We start from the raw sequence: 19,912 nt of genomic DNA, 5'->3' as shown, positions 1-19,912 counted from the left end.
CTCAGAGTCTCATGACAGAATATAAAAATCCCAGGTTCAAACAGAAATCCCTTGTCATACTAAGAACTAGGAAAATCTCAACTTGAATCAACAGCCACTGAAGGGGTATAAAACAAAGTAACAAATTGACTTTCCTGATGCTAAAACTGTTTGCTGATACATTCCTTACTGAGAATAACTTTAACCCAGAGGCTATGTTCCAGGAAGAAGACAACAGGCTGATAATCTCAGAAGAATGGAGTTCCTCCTGAAGATTCACTGAGGTTAAGAGGAAAGTAGCACCCTGTAAAATGCCCTGATTATTAACACTTTTTCTATAAAACCTCAAGACCCTCACCCCAAGATGGGCTCACAGTCTTTAAGGCATTAGCCTGCTGCGACTCCCTTTGCCTGGCAAAGCAATAAAGCTGTTCTTTTCTATCCTCCGAAAACTCTGCCTCTGACTCTCAATTTAGCTAGCGGGGCAGAGGCTGGTTTTTCAGCAGTAACACCAAAACCAAATGATGCAGATGTTAGGATCATCTGGTAAGAATTTTAAGGCAGCCAACTGAACCATATAGAAACTTTAGGACTTAAAAATACAATAACCTCAGTAAAAAAAAAACCTAATGGATAAGCTCAACAACAGAATGGGAGGTGGGGGCTGAGGAAAGAATCAGTGAACTTGAAGATAGAATAGAAACTACCCAATCTGAAAAAAGAGAGATAATAGACTGACAGAAAATGAACACAGCCTTCAGGACCTGTGGGACTATAAACTATAATGAAAGATCTAACATATGTGTAATCAGAGTCCAGAAGGAGAGGAGAAAGAAAAAGGGTTGAAAAGGAAAATATACTGAAAAAATAATGGGTGAAAATTTCTTAAATTTGGCAAAAGACATACAGCTTCAAGAAACTGAGTGAACCCTAAGCAAGAGAAAAAAAAAACATAGTAGAATATCTAAGACATATAGCTTGGTAAAGAGTTATTAGATAGGACACCAAAATCATGATCCATAAAAGACATTATTGATAAATTGGATGTTACCAAAATTTTAAATGAAATAATTTCATTAAATAATACTACTAAAGGGATAAAAAGACACGCTGAAGACCGGGAGAAAATATTTGCAGACCATTTAAACTACAAAGGATTTATATTTAGTGTATATAAAGAACTCTCAAAATTCATCAGCAAAAAAATAAACAACCCATTAGAAAATGGGCCAAAAGACATGTAGAGCTATTTCATTGAAGACGATATACATATGGCAAGTAAGCACATGTAAAGATGCTCAAAATCATTAGATATTAAAGAAATACAAGTTATAACCACAGTGAGCTATTAGTATATACAAATAAATTATAATAGCAAATATTTTTAAACAATAACAATACTAAATGCTGATGAAAATGAAGAAATACGGGATCACTCATACATTGCTGGTGAGAATTTAAATGGTACAACCAAAATAGTTTAGTAGCAGTTTCTTAAAAAACTAAACATACACCTACCATATGACCCATCAATCATGCATTTGGACATCTGCTCCCCCAAAAAGGAAAACTGATCACAAAAATCCTCACACTGTTGTTTACTGCATCCTTATTTGCAATAACCAAAAACTGAAATAACCCAGATGTACTGCAATAGGTGGATAATAAAATAAATTGTAGTAAAAATTCCATCATACCGTGGAATAGTACTCAGCAGTTAAAAGGAATGACTACTGATATACACAGCTTCTATGAATCTCCAGGGAATTATGCTGAGTAGGGGGAAAAAGTATCTCAAAAAAGTCACATGATACATAATTTCATTTGTATAATATTCTTGAAATAACTAAATTATAGAGGTGGATAACAGATTATTGTTCATCAGAAGTTAGAGATGGTAGGGAAGGAAGGGTGTGACAATAAAAGGGAAGCACAAGAGACATTTAGAGTAATGGAATCATTCTGTATCTTGATTGTGTTGGTGGATTTACAAATCTACATGTGATAAAATGACATAGAACATGCATTGTACCAGTATCAATTTCCTAGTTTGGGTATGACATTTTACGTATAGCATAATACTATTATAATACTACTACTACATTATAATTACATAAAGTATAACCCATAGAGGAAAACTAGATATAGGGTACATGGTCCTCCTGCCTTTATAGTCTGTATAATTTCCTCTGACCTATAATTACTTAATTTAGAGGACCTTTGCTTTAGTCATGTTTTCTAATGATTCAACATAACCCTCTGGGACATTTGGTTGAAATTTAAAGGAATTACCACTAGATGACTCCATAGATTGCACAATCAAATCATCAGAATATTCCCTAAGGATTTGAAATTTATTTAAGCCTCTACTGTTTTCATAAACATGAATTTTTAAGAATATAAAAGATGGAATTTACAGTCAGACAAAAGTGTACGTTCTTTTGATCTTAGATCTCTCTTTACGTCTTAAACCTTATCGCCGGTGGGAGAAGGGTATAGCTCAGTGGTAGAGCGTGTGCTTAGCATGTGCGAGGTCCTTTCTTCAATCCCCAGCACCTCCATAAACAAACAAACAAACAAACCTAATTATCTCTCCCCCAAACAACAAAAATCTTACATATGTTTTTTGTTTTTAAATTTTTGGTCCAACTGAAAAAAGTTTTTATTAAAAAAAAATGTCTAGGTGCTAGAGTTATTTTGTGGCAATGACTGAAGATTAGGGAAGCTAGAAATGTCACTAAAGAACTCCAAGAGATGTAAATCCTGTGAGTTAAGTACCAAATCTGTGAGCTAAGCTACAAACCAACTTCAGATCAAAAGGTTTCCGCATGGGTCTTCCCTATTTCCTCTAAGTGTCCAGAATGCTTTCAGGCTAAGTAACCCCACACTTACATTTTTCTTGAAAGTGCATCTGTCTTTCCTGGACTTGGAGTGCAAGAGGTGACGTGTGAGGTGGCAAAAACACATTCCAACCTCAGACTTTGGTTCTTGTCTTTACCTTTTCCTAGAATAATCTCTTTCCAGATGTCCATATGGCCCAACCATACACAAGTTTCTAAAATGTCACCTACTCAGAGATGTCTTCCCTAAGCCACCCTCTCATATATAGCAAACCACCCCCCCAACACCACACTTCTCTAGCCATGTCATCTGCTTTCTTTTATTCTTCCCAATACTTGGAACATTGGACATCGGGGAGTATTTTTCACTCAGGTAGGAACTTAAGTCTATTTTATTCACTACTCCCATCCACCTAGATCAGCACAAACACATGTTTGTGAGATAAATGAAGAATTAAGAGAGAGATATAGCAGAGCATATAAAACATGCTCAATAAATACTGGTTTCTAGTGGTTCTGAGCTTTCCACTTTGCTAGCCAGCCTGTTTCTGGCATCCTCTTCTAACAACTAAAAATTTATAAGCAGAACATAGCTGTTTGAACCTCTTAACAGGTTAATATTTAAAATCTGATGGCTTTTCAATGCAGTTTTATAACTAAGCCATATTTTTAAAAAAAAACATTTTCAAATGGCAAAAAATGTCAAAACACACAGTAACACTTAGAAATTTCTAAAAGAGTTACAACTTTAATTAAATTTTATATTGGTTTTACTTTCTGCCAGTAAAAACCAAAACATGTTGCCTTGGCTAGTTCTTATGAAAAACTAACAAGTCTTTCTTCACATAAGCATAAATCAACAGTAATATCACCTTCTTCTCATGCAGGCAGTATTATAAAATGATGCTCCATAATAGCAACATAAAAAATTAGTACCCATGCTTAACTATCAGTTCCTCATCAGTGCTTCCTCACTGTATGCTGAAAAAGTTTTATTTTTGGTCATACAATTTTGTCATCTTTCATTCAGGTCATATATACTGTGAATGAAAAATACTGCCAGCCATATCAGTAAACAAAGAATGCTGTGGCCTTCAAGTCCTCGGCCACTAGCACCACCTCCCTGACAGTGAGTACAGGGAACTCAGGATGCAGACAAGCAGATAGCCTGCCTCTCTGCAGCCACCTCCAATGGTGCACCCTGAGGGAACTCAGGATGGGAAAAGAACAGGATACTGGTTCTAGATAGGTAGGTGTATATGAAAGTAATGATTTTGATGAGTCCAGACTTTATACCTTTCCATACATAGGAAAGTGGTAAATTCCTTAACTTAAGATACCTGATTTTCGTTAATTAACAGTAATCTTTTGATGTTCTGACTACCTGGTCTTTGTTGTGAAAACTCATATATCCTGGTTTCTGCCTTGTTACTTTGGAACAGCTTCTTAGAGCAATCTGAAATGATGTGTCCTGGGCTTGAGTCCTAATAAAAGTCCACTGAATAAAACATAACTCTCAACTTTTAGGCTGGGTATTTTATTTCAGTCAACAGTATATTGTAAATGTAAATTAGATTAAAAATGGAATGAGAGCATGACTCATATTCAAAATAAAATTTATTCGCAATTCTACAATTCAGAAAAGTTCTGAAAAGTGAAAAATTCTTATAACCTATAAAACTTGACCTGAAAAGCATTTTTTTGGGATGGCAGAATAAGAAGCCCTGAAAATCAACTCCTCCATAAATGCAATGGTAATACTGGCAAAAATTGTCAAATTAACTTTTTCAGAACTCTGAAAAATAGCCTTTTGGATACAAATACAAGGAATATTTGTGAAAAACTGTGACAATGCAATAATAAAAAGACAAATAACCCAATTTAAAAATAGGCAAAAGATTTGACTAAATCTCTCTCCAAAAAGAAAAAAGAAAAAAAGAAAAAAACTACCAATATGTACATGAAAAATGTTTGACATCATTAACCATCATGTAAATACAAATCAAGTCCACAATGAAAACCACTTCACAGACATTGGGATAGCTATAATCAAAAAGATGGACAATAACAAGCATTGGCGAGGTTAAGGAGAAAATGGAACCATCACACATTGCTGATGGGAATATAAAATGGTGCAGCCATTTTGGGAAAAAATTTTTCAGTTCCTCAAAAATTTAAAGAGTCACTACATAACCCAGCAATTCCACTCACATGTACCACATGTTCACATGAAAAACTTGTGCCCAATTGTTCATAACAGTATTATTCATTATAACCAAGAAGTAGAGAACCCAACTGATGAATCAACTGACGAATGGATAAACAGAGTGTGATATATTCATACAATGGAATGCTATTCAGCAATGAAAAGGAGTGAAGAACTGATATATGCTATAACATAGATCAACCTTAAAACATTATGCTAGGTTAACAAAAGTAGACACAAACAGCCACATATTATATAATTCTGATTTTATGAAAGGTCCAGAATGAGCAAATCTCACAGAAACAGAAAAGTAGATTAGCGGTTGCCAGGGGAAGTGGGAGAGGGAAATGGGGAATGATGAATAGATTCTAAAATTAAAGAATGATGATGGTCACACAGCTCTATGAATATATTAGAGAACTCTGATTGTACACTTTAAAATGATAGTGATAGATTTTATGTTATATGAATTGTATCTCAGTAAAGTTGTTTTTAAAAGTAAAAGAAAAAAATCTAGCTACTATAGAATTGTTCACTTCCTTTATGCCACTTAGTGTAACTATTCATATATTTTTCTGCAGAAATATTAATTCATGTCTTTATCAGGTACTGTCCTGGGCCCTGCTAGAGGTGATGCATGTTATGAAATGCATTTGCTCTTTTCCATTTTCAAGTGCTAGAAATTCTGAATACTTAACGATAGGTTCCAGGGGATTTTGAATAATGAATATCAACCTGGATTATTATTGATAACCACTTGCATAGTAACAAATATTGGATGGCAGTTTTAGCTCCCCTCTTGCAGCTCAAGACCAGGGAGAACAGATGGATGTTTAATAAAAAGGCTACTAAGGGTTTACTTGGCCTGAAACTCTTAGACATTTAGAGTAAAAAGGGGCCATCTATGATCTAAGCAGATACCTTTCTAAAGTTGGTTTGTAAATTAGGTTTGGTTCTTAATTCACAGCTCTCAGAGGCCTTTGTTAACGTATCTACCATCTTCCAACTCAATCATGGCCAAAGAAAGTTTAACACCTACAAGAAGGGCTTAGAAGTGTTTTTTTTTCCCCAGTTTCTTATTAGAACCAAAATCTTAAAAGAAAAACAAACAAAAAACCCAACAAAGCCAGATAAACACACACCTATACAAGGTATACTTTCTGATGCAAAGATCTCCACCATCGTCTGTAAGAAGACTAAGGTTTCTCTCAGTGAACCACTGGTGGGATGAAACACGAATTAGTGGAGTACCATCAGCCAATGTTCTTTCCTGTTAGAAGCACAGACCGTCATATTATGCTCACCAATGCTATAATAAAACAACCTATGAGTCTCTGGAGAACTTCAGTGCATCATTAGTAGTTCTTGGTCTACACATTTGAAAGTACTAGATTGAGTTTAATGACAACAACAAAAATTCCATAAGGTGAGACCTAACTTTTAGTTTGCCTCTTGCTGAAAGTTGAAACCCATACAAAGGACTCATGAAAATATATTTAAACCAAAATGGTTTGGGTACCATATACCTAGGCCAGTGGCCCCCAAAGTGGTCCCTGGACCAGCAGTATTAGCATCAGCATCACCTGCAGACGTGTTAGAAATGCAAATTCTTGGGCCTCACCACAGACTGACGGAATCAGGAACTCCTGCCAGGGTGGGCAGCACTGGGTTTTCACAAGCCTCCCAGGTGATCTGATGCATGTTGAAGCTTGAGAACTATGGAATGTCCCCACATATTCCAAGATACATTTGGAAAATGCTTTCTGTAACATTCCCCTTTTAGAAAGTCATGCTGCATATTAACTGTGCATTAGAGGCTCTGAGTAGGCCTACAGTGAAGGAAACCTGTGAGCTCAGGATTCCAGGGGACTAACGCGGGGCATTGCAGCGCCTCTAGGGGCAGCTTGTTGCTTTCCTGGAGATGTGACTTCAGCGTGCAGAGACCAAATCTGTTTTTCCTTTAGGCACTGCAGTAAAAATTATTTTTAATGGTCATTTGTGTTCTCTTTTTGCCTTCCTAGGCTGCCGTTGGTCTTTATGTAGGACACATCTGTCTGCCTGTGATGGGCTATGATAAACAGCTCTGGTTCCCCCAAGGGGACCCCACATGGCTTGGCAACCTCTCCCTGTGGGAGGGCTTGGTTTTAGACTTTTTTTTTTTTTCTCATAAAGAAAAGTAGGGATGAGAGTTCAACCAGAGACAAGTTGCAAAGACTCAGAAGACGGCACAGATGGCGTTCATTAGCAATATTCTAAACAGGCCAGAGGAATTCAAGAGTGGAAACTTCTCTCTCTTGTTCTCTCTCATTCTTTGCATGATATTCTTTTATTTATTTTTTGTACATCAAATTCACCCTTTGCCCTTTCAACATCTGCTTAAAATTAAGAAAGCAATTTATTATTGAAGCCATACTGCCTTTAATAAAAAAAAAGAAAAAGAAAAGAAACACATACTCTTTCACCCCTAGGCTTGAAACCTCAGTCTCAAACGGATCTTGAAAAAATAAGCAATTCAGCTTTTATTATTGTCATCGTAATTGTGCTGTTAAACAAATAATGCTACTTTCCATTCTCAGCAAATGCATTGATCACCAAGTCATACATTTTATGCACTAGCCTTATTCTTATCTCTATATTTCTACCTTAGTTTTTTCTTTGCATCAACCTTCTCTCTGACTTCTAGTTTACATTATATTTTTATCATGTTTTTACCAGGCTGTTTTACATTTTCTAGAAATAATCTGTAAATAGAAGTGAACTTATATCCTCTTTCATTCTTGTATGTAAAGAATAACCAAGTTTTGGTTTTTCCTTTAGCATTGTTTTTACCTTAGCAAATATTTTTTTCCATTTTTTTTTAACTGACGTATACTCATAGTGTTGTATCAATTTCTGGTGTAGAGTATGTTTCAGTCAAACATATACATACACATATTCCTTTTCATATTCTTTTTCATTACAGGTTACTACAAGATATTAAATATACTTCCCTGTACTATACGGTAGAAACTTGATATCTATTCTGTATATGATAGCTAGAATCTGCTTGTTTATGTCTTCTGCCATTTTTGGATTGTGTTGTTTGTTTTTTTGTTATTTGTTATTAAGTTGTATGAGTTATGTATACATTCTGGAAATTAAGCCCTTGTCAGTCATATCATTTGCAAATATTTTCTCTCATTCCATAGGTTGTCTTTTTGTTTTGTTTATAGTTGCCTCTGCTGTGCAAAAGCTTAAGTTGAATTAGGTCCCACTTGTTTATTTTTGCTTTTATTTCTATTGCCTGTGTGGACTGCACTAGGAGAATATTGCTAAGATTTATGACAGAATATGTTTTTAGCAAATATTTTTTGAACTTCCACTGTGTCTGCCCTGTGGCAGGCACCATAGATATACAAAATTATATCACTTTTCTATCCAACATACTAGTAAAACAATGAGGCAGATAAATTGTGCAGTTATGGAACAATTCAAGTAACAGTCCCAGTCCCATGGTGAAGTGAAGAAAGAAACGTGATGAGCAACATTATCAGAATGACCTGCAACCAGACTGCACAAATTTAGAAAGGTGCCCACTTTTGTTTCTTCTCTATTTAAGATATAAATTGGAAATAAGATGAAACATAAGAAATGCTTTGTTTAAATTTACTATTTTAGTGGCTCAAAGTTAAGTGTCATCCAAATATCTATAATATATAAATAGGTCTTTCAAAGTCAAGGAGAAAATCAAAAACTCAGTGAAGGTTTTTTTTTTTTTAAATATATGAACAGTCAGTTCACACACACATGCACAAAGACGTAATAACAGCTCTGAAACACAGGGAAATGATGCTCAACCTCACAAATAATTGGAGAAATGAAAATTAAAATTACATTTAACTACTATTTGTCTTCTGTGTTTTGGCAAAAAAATGAAAAGGATTATAACGCATTCTGGTGGTAGGTTATGAGGAAACAGACACTCAAACATTACTGGTGAAATATTTTAGCAGAAATTTGGCAAATTCTAACAAAACAACATATGCGCTTAATTTCTGATCTGATAAACCCATATCTGGCAATTTACCCTGAAGATATACCTCCAGTGATACAAAAGTGTTATGCACAAGGTTATTCATTACAGTATTGCCCATAATTGAAAAATATTTTAAGCTCTCTAAATGCTTATACAGAGAAGAGTAGTTGAATAAGCTGTGGTATATTCATGCAATGGGGTACTACATAACTATTTAAAAAAAAAGTACAATCTCTATAAACTGATATGGAATATTTTCCAAAATAATTGTTAAATAAAAAAATCAAAGTACAAATGAGTACCTTAATTTGAAAAAAAGGGGGAGGAATAAGAAAATGTATGTTTCTGCTACATTGTGCAAAATAAACAAAACACACAAAGGGTGATAAGTAAGAAACTCATAAAATTGGTTAACTGTAAGGAATGAAGGTAAACATGGTAGGAAAAGTAGAGGAAATGGAATAGGATGAGGGAAAGGACATGATGAATAATATAACCCCTAAGTGAAGTAGGACAGGGAACAACAACAACAACAAAAAAACTGTCCTAAGTAATTGTCTATTTAAACTATATGCTCCAAGGTTAAAAACAAGAACTACTCACAAGTACAGTATTCCGTTAGTAGATTTGTTTTTCATAGGGATATGAGTTAGCATTAAAACTTTATGTGTATTCTAGGACTAAGCAATTAAGTAAATATGTTGTGGATAATGAATGAGAGCCAGGTTTCTCACTGTTGGAGTAAGGTGTTACAAATTTTAAAAAAAAGAGTGAAGAATAGAATGAACACCGCAGCGTTGGACTGGAATTGGAGGTATCAATAAGAACTCATGTTTTCAACATACATGCAAATGGACAGATATAGAAATAGATACAGTGTGAGTGTGTATTTGCTGTTTTATGGCTCTGTCCTCTAAGAGGGTCTAGAAGCAAGGACATCCCAGCACTGGAGGAGCACATCTATTTCTCAGATTTGGTTTCTAAACAACATCCCCCTGCAACCCACCCCACTGGACACAAAGAAAAAGGAACCAAGGCTCCTTGGAGAAGTGACTGGTTTCAGTGCAGCAGAAAAAGTGTAATACTGCAGTATCTTGTAACGCCATAAAGTAAGAAGTACTCTGAGAAGTGAAGAGGATATGTCTAATGGACACGGGAACCAACTTGGTGAGACTCCCAACGGTCAAGTCTGGAGCACTTTAAACAATGAAACAAATAATGATATAACAGATTACAACCCATTCAATAAAGTAAGAGTTCATGAGCCCGTTTTGAATAAGCAAATAGGAAAACTCTTCCTTTTAGGAGGATTCCAACTAATTAATGTAGAAGAAATGAAGAATTGAAAATTATTATTTGCCAACACCACCATAAAATTGATTTAGAAAGAATGGATGCTAACATGAGTGGATAGAAGTATGAGAAAACAGTATATAGTCTTAAATTATCTCCTCATAAGATATTCGTTACAAAAGCTTAGTCACTTTATAGTGGAAAACCTGGCAGATACCACCTTCACCAAGTGATCAAATAGATAAAATATGCTTCCTGATATGATATATTGAGAAGACGACAACATCACTTCTGTGGTATTCTTGACAAAACGGCATAACCTTAATTTAATCATGATGAAAAATCAGACTAGCCTCAATTTAGGGAAATCTGACAAAATAACTGGCCAGTACTCTTCAAAATTGTCAATGGCACTGAAACCAAGTCCCCCGAAGACTGAGTTCTCCGGCCAGGTTCATGATTAACCTCTCTAGCCAAAACTTTATTCCATTTCTTGTCCCACTCCTATTCCCCTCAGGGTTGGGGGATACCAAGAAAAGAGGGGACTGAAACTGAGCAGGACCCTGCAGGACCCACCTGGGTACAAAAGCCCTTCCATGTCCCCTGTTCTTTGTTCGTAGAAAAAGGCTGTAGTCTCCTAGGCCTTCCCTGAGTTCCAAAGAGCAGACCCAAGCAGTTACTAATTAGGGAACTGAGGGAATGCAAAACAAAGGGAAAGCAGTTAAGCTAGATAGCCCGAACAATAGTTCAGTGATAGAACAGAGTCCAGGTTCCTCCTCAAGAAATATACGTAACAATCTGATGCATACCTTTGAGTTATTCTGCAGAAACTAAGATCAGGTGGAGGATGGTGACTAACGTGCTGACCACAAGTAAGTAGATCCCAGAGTGGTTGGAACCAGAAAGTTGATGATTAAGATTCCTGAAACATCACCCTCACCACCAACCAATCAGAAGAAGGTCCATGAGCTGCAACCCTAATCCAAATGTTGCCTTTAAACACCTTTCCCTGAGAGTCATTGCAAAGTTCCGGTCTTTTGAGTATGAGCTGCTTATTCTCCTTGCTTGGCACCCTGCAAATAAATACTGAACTTTCCTTCACCACAACCTGGTGTCAGTAGATTGGCTTTGCTACACACATAGCAGGCAAGTGGACTCAAGTGATGTTCAGTAAAATCACTAAAGAAAAAAAAAATTGAGGAAACATTCCAAAGTAAAGGAGAATGAGGATACATGGCACTAAATGCAATGTATAATGCTGGATTGGATCCTGGGCCAGAAGAGGACATTAGTGGAACAATGAAATCAAAGTTTGTAAAGTCTGTACATTAAATAGTATTATGATATTTCTTGATTTTGAAATGATGGTGGTGTAAGATGTTTGCGTTAAGGAAATCTAGGTGAGAGATATGAGAAATCATTGTATTATTTTTGAAAATTTTTTGTAAATCTGAAATTATTTCAAATAAAGTTAAAAATAATAGTTTTAACATGCTGTTTTGTGGTGTTTTTATTGATAGTTCTCTTTCAACAATGTTACTTGAGTTATGTAAATATACATTCTTCCTCAAAAAAGCTTTTTAATTCAAAAATGCAAATTATAACCATTTTAATTTTTTCTCAATCACCTTCATGAAAAGAAAAGAAAAAAGTTGCCATTGTTAAAGTCAATGAGCAGTTAAGTACAGTAGTCCAAAGGCCAGAACAGAATTTTTGCGGATAAAATACAGCATATATTTATTTTTCTTATGGAAGATATAAATGTTGCTAATGTCAATGGCAGCCTCAAAGAGAAAAGTAAAAAAAGCAAAAAACAAACCCCCCCCCAAAAAACAAACAAAAAACCCTGCAGACTGGAGCAGAAGGAGATAGATGAGGCCATTTCAGCTATTTATTTTGGTGATACTGGTAGGTGCATTCATTTAATCTTTCAACAAATTTCTAGGCACTGAGGCCTGAGAGAAATCAGACATAAACAAGATATAAGCACTGTTCTCAAGAAGCTCACCGTAGGGAGGCGTGTGTGTGTGTGTGTGTGTGTACGCGCGCGCTGCGGTGTTGAGGGAGAGGGTACACTGAGGAGTAAAGAGCAATCACTGAAAGACGTTGGCACACACTGGCGTAGTTGAAGAAACTTACCAGATATCTCTGTAGGGGTGCAAAATCTGCCTCTCCAAAATAAGTCTCTTTTGCGTGAGTATTAATTTAGGCTGATTATTCTAAGAAACAGAAGACTCAGGAAATTTTTTCTTGCTACCTCCTCCGTAATTGCCTAAAAGAATTTAGATACAGAGCCTATTCCTGGAATAGAGCTATCACCAGAGATATCAGCAAAGAATATGGGCCAGGTGTGGTTGGGGGAGACTCAGGGCTTAGAGAGCAGAGTCCACCCTGTATCCCACTGTCTCTGCATTGCCCAGACAATTGTTTACCAAACATTTGCTCTTCAATCTCTATGTGAATGGCCTTTCTCCCCTCTGAAGTCCTCAACCCCCAGCCCCAACATCTTCTCTTGTCTTTAGCTGAGGGTGATATTTAAGGTGAATGTTTCAGTCATTTTTGTGTTTCTCAGTTCCCTGGGTCTCTCCCATCTATTTGTGTTATTAAACTTTGGTTTGACTTTCTCCTATTAATTTGTCTTATTCAACTTATTTCTTAGACCAGCCAGAGGAACCTAGAAGGGTAGAGGAAATTTCTTCCTCCCCAACATTTTCCAGGTAGAAAGGACATCTACGTGGACACTAAAAGAGCCAGAATTACTAACCATGTTTCTTTGAATCCTCTCAGACTGCCATTCCTTCATCACAACCAATTGCCTACTTGAACCTCTATCCAATTCACCTGTCAGGGGGAAAGTAGGAAAGATCTTTACCAGCTCTAAGAAGGGAAACAACATGTACAAAGGAAAGTGTAATTGAGAGAAAACATGGGCAATTGAAGAAAATATAAAATGTTCAAAACGGCCAGTGTAGATTAATAGTGTGGAGTGGAAAGACATGGGGCTGTTAGGGGACTGTAAGTGCCAGCACATGAAAGAGTTACATTCTATACTGAGTTTTTGGACATTACCCCAAGGACAATGAGACATTGTTGCTTATAATTTTTTATTTCAGTGTATCAGTCTTTAGTAGTTTGGAGTTTTGTTTTTGGACCTTCTGTCAGAGCAACTATCCCAAAGATAAGAGAGACTGTCCCTACTTGCTGGGTCCTAGGGAAACTCTGATGATTACAGGATACACTCAAAGATGGAGACCCAAGGAGATTGCCTTGAGGAAGATACTTCTGCCTAGAACACTAGCATCCAAAACTCCATCCTCAGATTTCTTTCCCTTTCTGTTAGAAACTGGCTTGGCCTCTCAATCCAGGAATTTATGGCAAGTAAATATCCTCATGTCCTCACAAAAATAATGGTGATTAATACTTTTTTAAAAATATCATGTAATGGGATTTTTGGTTTCCAGTTCTGCGTGTAAGGAGCTTGAAGTTGAGACAGGAGGGAAGGAGGCAGGGCACAGCCATTCAAGGAATGACAGCAGTTAACACCAAAATGACACAAGATTCAATTCCCAGTAGGCCCTGAGGATTAAGATAGTGGGAGATTTGACTTCTAGTAGACCTTGAGCTTCTAGTAGACCTTGAGATTATATGTTCATTGTAACATATTAGCATGATAAATAGCATGTCCATAGGCGCCCTGACAGTCCGAAGGCTAACTATAGAAGTTCAAAGAGAGGGCAGTGGCCAAATCCCTGGGAGTCCCAGCATCTTCCCCAGGGTAGCTGGAATAGTCCTCCCACTTGTAGGCGTGAAGCTACCGAGCCCATAAAAACTGGCAGCACCACACTTCATGGCCCCCCTCTCACTCCCTTCTTGGAGGCGGCCTGCACTCTATGGAGTGTGTACCTGCTTTCACTTTAGCCTGAGCACCCAACCCCCACACCTTGAGGCCTTTCTCTTGCCTTTTGAAACAGCCTACACTCTATACAGTATGTATCTCTCTAAATAAATCTACCTTTACTCAGCTGTGGCTGGCTCTTGAATTCTTTCCTGCATGAAGTCAAGGACCCACACTTGGTGGGGCATGTCCCAGGGACTCAACTGTTCTTCCTGCATCAAAGTCACCACTCCATGCTAACAAGTAAAACGCTAAAGAGACTAAAAACTAACAACTCTTCTTAAAGCCATAGGAGAAGTGAGGCCACAGGGCAAACTACTACCACAAATTTAGGAATTTGGGGAACACAGAAACACAATTTATCAAAGCAGAAACCCACAAACTGAAACCTCCATGGGAACCAGTGCCCTTTAAGAAAACAAGAACTGTAATTGATAAGTAGCTGGAGGCCCAGATTGGAGAAATCTGAGAGTGAAAAATTCCAGGGGGACTGTCAGCCGAGGGAGGCTGGAGAGGGATTTCAGGAGGTGAGCTGCCCAACTGGAAAAATGCGCGAGGAGCCGACATGGGGCAAAACAGCACTTTATAGCAGTACAAGCGAGCGGCGCACGCCCCAGGTATATGCACTTGTCCTTTTATTACGCTAACGGCGCATGCGTATTGTTCATAATGCTGACTCATGCTACTAGCACATGCGTACATTTACTTCTTACCTCATACACATGCAAGTTATTGTGAACTTTGACCTGGGTCCCACAGCCTACTCACTTAAGAGTGCCGACAGGGACCCAGTCACAGTGTTAGGTAGTTTAGACAGAAATGAGCACTGGGCAGGGGAAGAGGAAGGGGAATGGAACAATCCAGAACACAAGGAACCTGACCTTTCAATCAATTAATCACGAAACCAGGATATAAAAACAGGAAAAACAAAGGAATGGCACCGTTTTTTCCTCTCTTGAATTGGCCCGCTCCCAATTCTTGGGAGTGTACCATCTTTTACTTTTTTTTACTTCACTAATAAAAATCTCGCTTATATCACGCTTTTTGTCTCTCGTCAAAAATCTTTTTTTCAGGCGACTAAGAACCAAGGTAATTCTTATTTTCCTTTTCCCGGTAACAATGGGGGGCACAACACTTTTTTGGGTTTACCTCCAGAAGCTTGACCAGTTCTCATGGCGAATATTGGAGAAAAATCTCCTCTTACTTCCAGCAAGGTTAGGGGGAAAGAAACCATGTTGAAATGCACCAGAGCACTCTTTTTCTTAACAAGTTCTGCCCTCAGGAGAAACTAACCAGATTGTTGGGCTGCACTCCCCACCCCCACCGGCCTACAAGCCCTGTGCTTGCCCAGCTTCAAGACCCAGAAAGAGCCCACAGTCAGCAACAGAGACATAAATGACTTAACGGATACGGGGAACTCACATGTCCGAAGCAAGGTCCTGGACCGACATCCCGCAGTGTGGACAGGACGCGGGGCAAGACGCCGCAGTAGTCTTCGCTTCCCTGAGCAGGGGGAGGTTACCAGTTATAAGCGGAAGTGACGTCAGGTCGGCTCATTGGTAACCAGGGGAACCAGCAGAGAGGCACGCCCCTCACCACCCCCTTGATGAGAACAAGCGCCAGCTGGGGCCTGGGGCAAATTGGTGGGAAGGTCAGGCGAGTGAGCAGGATGCGGCTTGAGCTTATGCTCCACCCCTACATACTCCGCACAGCCCTTACAATCTCGGTCTGCCCGTCTTTTGGGATATCCCCGGGGGTCAGATATGTAGAAGGGCACCGCAACGAGATACCACAAATACAATACAGACAGAAGGGAAGGCCACCCCCGGATTTTGCAAACCCAGGGCCACCCCCGTGGGGACAGGAAGGCCCCAGCTGTAAAAGAAATGTTCCATTGGCTTAGTCAGGAGTCAGCAGTCACAGTACAGGCTTGCCACCTCACGTTGTGTTGAGAGCCATCAGGGCTGGACCCACTAGGTATTTCCAAACCAAAAACAGTTAATCCCACTAGCTGGACTCGTGTGTCCAGAAGCCAGCCTACTCCATTCCACACAGCACTGCCCAGGGGTGCTCATGGGCGGTCAGTTGTCCAGTAACAAACAGAACAAAGACTGAGCTAAACAGAACAGAATATCCACATACTGTGGAATAACTACAAATTATGTAACATATGTGTAATGGGAATACCAGGAGGAGGAGAAAGAGATAAAGGAACAGGAGAAATACTTGAAACAATAATGACTGAGAATGTTGTTGAACCCAGGTTCGTGTGATCCACACCCAGTGAGGCCAAACAAATTGAAATGTCAGAGTTGGAGCAAAGAAAGGATTACTGGAGGGCCAAGCAAGGAGACTGGCAACTTGTGCTCAAAAAGCCCGAACTCCCCAGTGGGTTTCAGGGAAGAGGTTTTAAAGGCAAAATTTACGGTGAGGGCTGCAGGGCGTGTGACTTTCTTCTGATTGGTTGGTGATGATATAACAGGGTAGTATTCCAGGAAACTGAATCTTCAGCCTTCTGGTTCCAGCCAGTCTGGGGTCCATGTGCTTGTGCTCAGTCTGAAGTTACTGTCCTCCACCTAGGTGGGGGCTCCATCTCCAGTAGAAGAACTCAGAGATGTGTATCAGATTGCTATGCACTTCCCCCAAAGAGGAACCAGGATGCTGCTCCACCCTGCATGCTTGTTTCTTGACTGTCTTTTGTTTCTGCATTCCCTCAGTTTCCTATTTAGCAACTGTTTGAACGTTCTCTTTGAAACCCAGGGAAGGTTTAGGAGGATGAAGTCTTTTTCCTATAAACAAGAAACAGGGGACACAGAAAGGCTTTTGTACCTGGGAGGGTCCCACAGAGTCATCCTCAGTTTCAAGAATTTTCCCAAATTAGTATCAGACACCAAACCATAGATTCAGGAAGCTCCGAGAATGCCAAGCAGGACAGATGCCCCCTAAACTACCCCTAGACATATTGTATGAAAAAAAAAAATCCTGAAAGAAGCCAGAGACAAGGAAACCTACAGAAGAAAAAGAAGAATTATATCTGACTTCTTCTCAGAAACAGTCTAAACAAGACAGTCAAGTGAAAGTGTGTTTCAGTGTTGAAAGAAAAAAATGTAATACACTGTGGAATGGAGTAATTTAAACTGCTTACCACAATATTTTGAGGTTTCCAAAATGGTCAGGTTCAGGATTAGTTTTGAGTGGCCAAGCAGAAAAGGCTTAACACTCCTCACAAACTGATGCAAGGGATTTTCCATTCAGTCTCTTTTTACCAGCTGCCACAGGCACTTCATAAAATTACTCACCAGAGATGGGAATGTTTTTCAATTTTATCTCAAGGGTGTGCTCAACTTCGTTGGGAAAAAAAATCAGCTTATGTCCTACCAGTTTTGTAAGATTTCTGTATTAGGTTACAAAAAAAAAAAAAAAGACCCAAAACCCCAACAACTTCTCAAACCTCTAAACCACACTTGAAGGTTATTTCTTGTTCATGGCACAGTCAAATGCAGGGAATAGGAGAGAGGGCCTCTGACCCACACTCAGGAATCCAGGCTTCTCCCATGCGGTGTCTTGACATCATCTAGAGCCTTGGAGACCTTGGCTTCGGGCCGAATGAAAGGGGTATATATCACTTCTGTCCATGACCCATCATAGATGCTCCCTCCACCTAATTGTAAAGGATGTGGACAAAAGCGGTCCAGCTATGTGCCCAGTTTCTCTTCCTCAATTTCCATGTGAAGACTTGAATCAACAGGCCCCATGGTTCTGATTTATTCTAGCAATTTTTTGACAGTTTTTGCTATTGTCTTCCCTTCCTAGGCTATCCTTTGGATATTGATTGCACATTGTCATGACTTTTAGATTCATATCATAAATAGTTTAGTATACTTGCTTTCTCACAAACTGTCTACTGTTCATATTAATTTAAAATGGCAGACAAGAAAATGAATGGCGTTTATAAAACCTGTTTGAACATACATCCTGTCTTTTGTTTGTTTGTTTGTTTCGTAGCAGAGAATTTGTTTTATTGAATCACTGGGATTACTGGCTACTTTACAGAAACAATTATGTGACTCAAGAGGCTCTTGTTATAGTTAAGCCATAAATTTAACTTTAAACTTTCCAACAGTCAATATGAATAGTTAAGTGTTATTTGATCATATGGGGATCCTAATTATTCATCATCACAGTAATTTCATGAAATATTTTGGAAGGTAGGGAAAATAGAGAAGAAAACCAGTGAGTTGGTAAGAGTTACTCAACACCAACGAATCCCTGTGAAATTGTCACAAAAGCTCATAAACTTCTAAAAATGCTATACATATATATTATATACTTTTGTGACTAAAGCATTGAAGAAGTAGAGCTTCAGTGTGTGACATGGGTTGGGGACTTGGATGGGGTTTGAAAATAGGGAGAATCTAAATGAGATTCTGTGACAAAACTGTACAATGTACCACTAAACTCTTTTCATTCCAACCTTCCTTCCTTCTCTACTGTAAACCCACTTCCTGTTGGAAAATGCTATACTTTTTCACATGATCATCTGTCAAATCTCGGAGGACAGTTTTTGTCGTGGAATTTGGTATCATGTCAAGTCACTCTTAAAACTTATCAGATGAAAACAGCAGTGCTGTTGAGAGGTAGCTTTCATTAGCCTTCACTGCGTGGCTAGTTTTATTCTAAGCGCTTTATATGCATTAAATCATGTGGATCACTACGATATCCTTCCAAATTAGGCATTATTGGTGCCCAAGTTTACACAGCTAGTGAGTGGCAGAGCCTAGATTTGAGTTACTTTATTATAGAAATTTTCATATAATATTCTTTTTTTGAAAGGGTCAGTTTTCGACAGCTTTCCAAAAGTTTAATAGATCACCAAATAGATTACGAATCCATGTTTCCCTGTTGGGTCACAGTATAGCAGAATACCCTTTGGAACAAAACAAACACCTCATCTATGTGTTATCACCTTGTTTATGCTATTTTGGCTAAATATGCCTACATATTAGGTACCATATAGTATATTTAAATTTAGGAAGTGTTCTATTATATCTGGATCTGCCTCCAAACTTTACATTCCTGTGCCCTATTTTATGATTATGTAAGTTAACAGCCCTAAGAATCAGAGACCTGCTTGAGTGTGCTCCCAGTTCTCTGCTTAAGGACGAATTGGTCAGAAGCTAGACATGGATCGTTTTCCCAAAGTTTAAAATCAAGGTGTAGAGCTTGCTTATTAAATCACTCTGACAAAGTAGCTGTGATAAAGTTTGATGTTGCAATTGCAGTTATGAGTTTCCATGCTTTTTACAAAATACAGTTTTCTTTAATTCAACACTTGTTAATGTCTTAAAAAACAAGCCAAGGAAAAGTAGGAAAAAATAGTCCCAGTCCTGAGCCAGGGCAGAAGTTTGTGATCTGATGTGGTTAGCTGCTCCTTCTGAGAAGGAATTAGAATTCTACTTGATAGATTTTAATGGGTTTAAGAGCCACGTCTGTGAACCCCACCCTTCATCTCTCAGCCCTGGGAGAAACCTAATAACCCGTGATCTTTATTCCCAAAGGGTCTAATGATCTCAGACTACAGTTCTTTATTTTCTTATCCAAGTATAAAAGTTTAAGCTCTCTACTTTCTATTAAATATCTCTCAGTAGATAAATCATTCACTTGATTTTCTCAGAGAACTTTTC

General features: G+C 38.3%; 1 long non-coding RNA gene across 4 annotated transcripts in view; it reads right to left on the bottom strand.

The window, feature by feature from the left end:
- The window catches only part of LOC140688744 (uncharacterized), a 134,622-nt gene extending 118,882 nt beyond the window's left edge, over positions 1-15,740 (bottom strand). For all 4 annotated transcript variants that reach the window (XR_012063530.1, XR_012063527.1, XR_012063528.1 and 1 more), the window contains exon 1: positions 15,651-15,740. This is a non-coding gene — a long non-coding RNA (uncharacterized lncRNA). The remainder of the gene's footprint in view (positions 1-15,650) is intronic.
- Positions 15,741-19,912: the final 4,172 nt, after the last annotated feature.

The sequence above is a fragment of the Vicugna pacos genome, chromosome 23 (genome assembly GCF_048564905.1).
Source record: "Vicugna pacos chromosome 23, VicPac4, whole genome shotgun sequence".
NCBI classification, from domain to species: Eukaryota; Metazoa; Chordata; class Mammalia; order Artiodactyla; family Camelidae; genus Vicugna; species Vicugna pacos.
This window is presented reverse-complemented; position numbering and strand designations above follow the sequence as displayed.